A 6,201-nucleotide genomic window follows, 5' to 3' on the forward strand; every position below is an offset into this window, starting at 1 on the left:
TCTCCAAAATCTTCAAATCTATTCACAAACAATTCGATATACTCAATACGAATCATAGAAATTAATTCCATATGAATTTATAAATTTTTCGGATAAAAATCCAAAATTCATTAAAATATTCGACAGTGGGACCCACATCTCAAATCCCTGAAAAACTTAGGAAATCCGATCACCCATTCTGAGACGAGTCCAACCATACAAAAATTATCCAATTCCGATGTTAAATGGACCTTCAAATCTTAAATTTTTGATTTTGGAAGATTTTATAAAAATCTGATTTTTCTTCCATAAGTTTACGGATTCATGATATAAATGAGTATGAAATCATAAAATATATCAATATAGGATAAGGAACACTTACCCCAATGTTTTCCCGTAAAAATCGCCCAAACATCGCCTTACCCGAACTCAAAAATGGAAAAGAGTTGAAAATGGATCGAAACCCCATTTCCAGAACTTAAGTTCTGTTTCTGGGATTTTTACCCTTCGCGAATGCGGTGAGTGCCTCGCGTTCGCGAAGCACAAATTTGTGCTCTCCAATTTTACTCTTCGCGAACGCGAGGGCTACCTCGCGAACGCGAGGGCTACCTCGCGAACGCGATGCTTGCTTGGCTTGGCCTTCGCGAACACGAGATGCCCTTCGCAAAGGCTAATTTTCCTGGCCAGCCTCTTTCCCTTCGTGAATGCGAGGCTTCGATCGCGAACACAAAGCTTCGCACCTCAAGCCTTCACGAACGCGAAGAGTAATTTTCATCTGCCTCTAGTTTCTTCTTCGCGAACGCGAAGAAGGATACCAGAAGCAGATTTCTGTAGTTTTTTCCAAGTCCAAAAATGAACCGTTAACCACCCGAAACCAACCCGAGCCCTCGGGGCTCCAAACCAAACATGTACCCAAGTCCTAAAATATCATACGAACTTGCTCGCGCGATCAAATCACCAAAATAACACCAAGAACTATGAATCGGACACCAAATCAAAGGAAATTTCCAAGAAAACTTTAAAACTTATATTTTTACAACCGGATGTCTGAATCACGTCAAATCAACTCTGATTCTCACAAAATTCAGCAGACAAGTCATAAATATTATAGTGTACCTACACCGGGCTCCGGAACCAAAATACAGACCCGAGGTCAATAAATCCAACATCAGAAATTTCTTAAAAATCATAAACTTTCAAGCTTTTAATGTTTCATCAAAATTTCATATCTCGAGCTAGGGACCTCGGAATTCGATTCCGGGCATACGCCCAAGTCCCAAATCATGATACGGACCTACCGGAATAGTCAAAATACTATCGGGGTCCGTTTGCTCAAAACGTTGACTAAAGTCAACTCAGTTGAGTTTTTAAAGCTCTATTTCACATTTTAATCTATTTTTCACATAAAAACTTTTTGAAAAATTGTACGGACTGCGCACACAAGTCGATGAATGATAAATGTTGCTTTTTGAGGTCTTAGAAGATAGAATTACTTATTAAATTTAAAGATGACATTTTGGGTCATTACACACACTCAGTCCATTGTGAGGATATTTATGGGATTGAGTTGCGTAACGCAACAAGCCATAATGGCTTTATACATTACTATTTTTGGATCGGGGCTGCCTGCCTGTAGTAGGCCTTATAGGCTTTACTACTATTTTAGATTGGGGCTGCCCGGCTGCAGCAGGCCTTATAGACTTTACTATTATATGGATCGGGGTTGCCCGCCTGCAGCAGGCCTTATTGGCTTTACTATTTTATGGATCGGGGTTGCCCGCCTGCAGCAAGCCTTATAGGCTTTGTTATTATACGGATCGGGACTGACGGCCTGCAGTAGGCCATATTGGCTTTGTATTACGCTTGGGTTGAAGGAACCCCTCCAGAGTCTGTACACACCCTAGTGAGCGTAGATGATCATCGATATTCGGGATGGACTTCCCAGGGCATGGACTTGCCTTACTTACTGCTTTTATATATAAATGGGATAGATTTACTTACTGCTTATATATATATTTGGGATGAATTTTCTCAGGGCATGGACTTGCCTTACTTATTTGTATTGTAATGAGTTTACCTGGACATGGATCTTCATCATTTTATTTATATTTGGGGGATAAATTATCCCAAGGCTAGATTGGCCTTATACGGTACTGAGTGACGGACTGCCAGTCGATGTATATTTATATATGGGTTGGAACACCCCTGGGCTGGATTGGCCATAAATAGTACCAAGTGACTGGATAATTTGTGACCAGTATTTACATGAGGTCTTTTTACTGAGATGTCATATGCCTTATATCGTGCAGTATTTATCTATTTCACTTGTATTGGGTTTAACTGTTGAACTTAAAAGCATGCCTACATTTTTGTACCATTATTTTTACTGGACTGTACCTGTGGAGCTCATTATTTCTTTCAGCCCATAGGTTAGTCTTGTTACTTATTGAGTTAGTTGTACTCATACTACACTTTGCACCTCGTGTGCAGATCCGGGTGCTTCCGGATATGACGGCTGCTAGAATTCAGAGTTATTTTTGTTGGAGAGTATCAAGGTAGTTGCTTGACAATCGCAAACTTGATTCCCTTCCTGTTTAGTTATTGTACTGTTCTATACTTCAGACAGTGATGTTTATCAGTCAAACTTTGTACTCATATTAGATGCTCATGTACTCAGTGACACCGGGTTTTGGGAGTGTTTTATTTGAAATAGTGAGATTTCTTCCGCTAAATTTAATTATTTTGTTTTCAAATTAAAATATATGGTATTTTATTGAGATTTTTGGCTTACCTAGTATTGAGATAGGCGCCATCACGACAGGTGAGATTTTGGGTCGTGACAAATATTCACATTTTTTTTACTTAATTAATATGTTATAATGACTAAAGGATAAAGATTAGGAGTCCTTACTTAGTTTAATAAGAAAATATTATAACCAAAATTTAAGGTGATTTAAATATCCTAAATATTAAGAAACTAACTTAAATTACAATTGTGTTCAATGTAAAATTTATTTTTAGAGGGTTAAAAAGGCAAAATTTTTTTTGTTAAAGGCCTTTGTGTTTTTATTATAGTACTAGTATCTATGAATGTGCGTTGCACGTTAATAATGGTACGTGAAGATTTAAACATTTATTTATATGAAGGAATAATAAAATTTAATTAATGAGAGAAATTTTATGTATAATAATACAACAATCATCTAAATGCCAAAAATTATTATTACATTAGCATAATACATAAATTTAAAACAAAGGGACATTATCAAAACTTACACAAATGATCAATTTTGTCATGTTAGTTGGATAGCTATGTATTATAGTTTAAAAGTATATAATGTGATGGTATCTTGATGTGACGACCTGGCCGGTCGTCTTGAGAATTATATCTTTGATCCCCTATTAATTGTTTTCCCTGTATCCTTTTCTGCTATTGTGACTTGTCGGGAGGTTTCGTTTTGGTTTTTGGAGTATTTTGGGACACTTAGTCCCTAAATGGAGGCTTAAGTCTTAGGATTCGGACCGTAGTCGAACTGTGTAAAGACGACTCCGGAATGGAGTTTCGTCGGTTCCGTTAGCTCTGTTAGGTGATTTTGGACTTTGGGGCGTGTCCGGATAGTGTTTTGTGTAGCTCATTTAGGTTTGAAATGGCGAACGTCAAAGTTTGGGAGATTTTGACCGGTAGTGGACTTTTTTGATATCAGGGTCGGATCCCAATTCCGGAAGTTGGAATAGGTTCTTCACGAATGCGTGGGGTTGTTCGCGATCGCGTAAGTATGAGAGCTAGTGAATCGCATTCGCGTGGGGTTTTCCGCGTTCGCGTAGGGTTAAATTCTAGGGCAACGAAGTTGTGCTTCGCGATCGCGAGGCTATTTCCGCGATCGCGATTAAGGAATCGTTGGGCAGTATAAACATTTCAAAAACGAGGGTGTGGCCATTTTTATCCAAACTTGAGTTTGGGAGCTCATATTTGGACGAGATTTTGGGGGATTTTCAGAGATATCAATTGGGTAATTATTCTACACTCTATTATGGTTGTATCCCACTAATCTATCACTAATTTCATCTTTAATTTCGGATTTTGGAGTTGAAATTAGGGAAATATTGGAAGAAGTTCTTCAACTAAGATTTTGAGTTTTGAAAGGGGATTCGTGGTCGGATTCGAGTAATTTTTATATGGTTGGACTCATGGGTGAATGGGTGTTCATATTTTGTGACTTTTACCCGATTCTGAGACGTGGGCACGAGGAGGCTTTTTGGGGCGATTTCCTAATTTCTAGCTTTAGCTTAGATTTCATTGACTAGATTAGTTTCACATAGCTATATTTATGGTATGTAATTGATTTTGGCTAGATTTGGGCCATTCAGAGCTGGATATTCGTGGGAAGAGCATTGCTACCGACTGATTTAGCTTGGTTCGAGGTAAGTGTCTTGCCTAACCTTGTGTGAGGGAAATCCCCCTTAGGATTTGGTACTGATTTTACTATGTGAGCGTCGTGTATGCGAGGTGACGAGTGCGTACACGGGCTATTTGTTGAAAAACCTGATTTTCACTGAGAAATTCCTTGTTTCCTTCTTAACTGAATATACTAGCATGCATAGTTACCCTGTTAGCTTAGGATAACATGTCTACGTGCATTATTTTCGTAATTGAACTCTTTGCAGCATGCCTATTAAATTCCTGCTTCTTTCCCGACTTGTACTTAGTCTAGACTGTAGATTCTCTTGTTGTACTTGTCATTTCTAATTGATTGCGCTGTGTATTTACTTTGGGACTACGAGACGGTATCCCAGGAGATCCCCCTGCATATTTACTTTTGGGACTACAGGACGGTATCCCGGGAGATCCCCCTATATATTTACTGTTGGGACTACGGGACAGTATCCCGAGAGATCCCCCTGCACATTTACTTTGAGACTACGAGGCGGTACCTCGGGAGTTCTCCCTGCATATTTACTTTTGGGACTACGAGACGGTATCTTGGGAGATCCCCTGTCACTTAATTCTGTGCATTATTATGTTATTTCACTGTGCTTTCCATTGTTGAACTTTAGTATCTTATTATACTGTTGATTATTCTATTTTTATTATTATATACTAGCGGGCCTGACCTGACCTCGTCACTACTCGACCGAGGTTAGGCTCGGCACTTACTAGGTACTGTTGTGGTGAACTCACGCCCTTTCCTGCACATGTTTTTCGTGTGCAGATCCAGGTTCCTTTTACTAGCCTCGTCCTTAGTTGCAATCGTTGCTGTTTCGGAAAAATTCAAGGTACATCTGTCCGCGCCCGCAGATCCTTGGAGTTCTCCCTATATCCCCCTATGTTGATTCTTCTCTTATTTCTATATACACTGATGTATAAAACAGTTAGAACTTCGTAGAAGCTTGTGACTTACGGTGTTCCGGGTCTTGGGAGTGTCATGTATATTTTGAGAGTTGATTATTATATATGTCGAGCGGCATCTCAATTACTTATTAAAATATCTGTTACTGTTAGTTGTTTATTTTCATGTTTTTTTTCATTTCATTTCCGCAAGTGTTAGGCTTACCGAGTCGTAGAGACTAGGTGCTGTCACGACGATTTACGGAGGGAGAATTTCGGTCGTGATAAGTTGGTATCAGAGCTCTAGGTTCATAGGTGTCGTGAGTCACAAGCCGATTTATTAGAGTCTCGCGGATCGGTACGAAGATGTCTGTATTTATCTTCGGGAGGCTACAGAACTGTTAGGAAAAAATTATGCTTCTTTGATTCCTTGTCAAGCGAAATTTGTTGGCATAAAAAATTCTTAACTTCTGTAATCCATTTTTTCTCATGGATGGTGAGGACCCGTACCGAAGGATTTGGTGACCCGGCACCTGCGCCCCCTGCTAGAGCCGCCAGAGGCCGGGGTAGAGGGCGACCACGCGGTGCAGCCAGAGCACTCGCGCGAGCTGTGACAGAAGATCCCCCAGTATAAGAGTGGTATGTGGGACTGGCCCGGTCCTAAGTGGGCTTCGTGGTCCTGATCCTAAGCGGGTCGGTCCTAAGTGGGCCGGTCCTAAGTGGTCCCGGGCTTCGCGGGCTTTTTGTTGGAACCGGCTCGGGACCGGGACCACGAACTAACGGTCCCGGGCCTAAGTGGGCCCAACGGATACTTTTTTTTTTTTTTTTAAATTTTATAGAAGTTAGAGAAAAAAATGATAATAAAAATATCTAAGGCAAATCCTTGTAAATTATAT

Source organism: Nicotiana tomentosiformis, chromosome 7 (genome assembly GCF_000390325.3).
Source record: "Nicotiana tomentosiformis chromosome 7, ASM39032v3, whole genome shotgun sequence".
NCBI classification, from domain to species: Eukaryota; Viridiplantae; Streptophyta; class Magnoliopsida; order Solanales; family Solanaceae; genus Nicotiana; species Nicotiana tomentosiformis.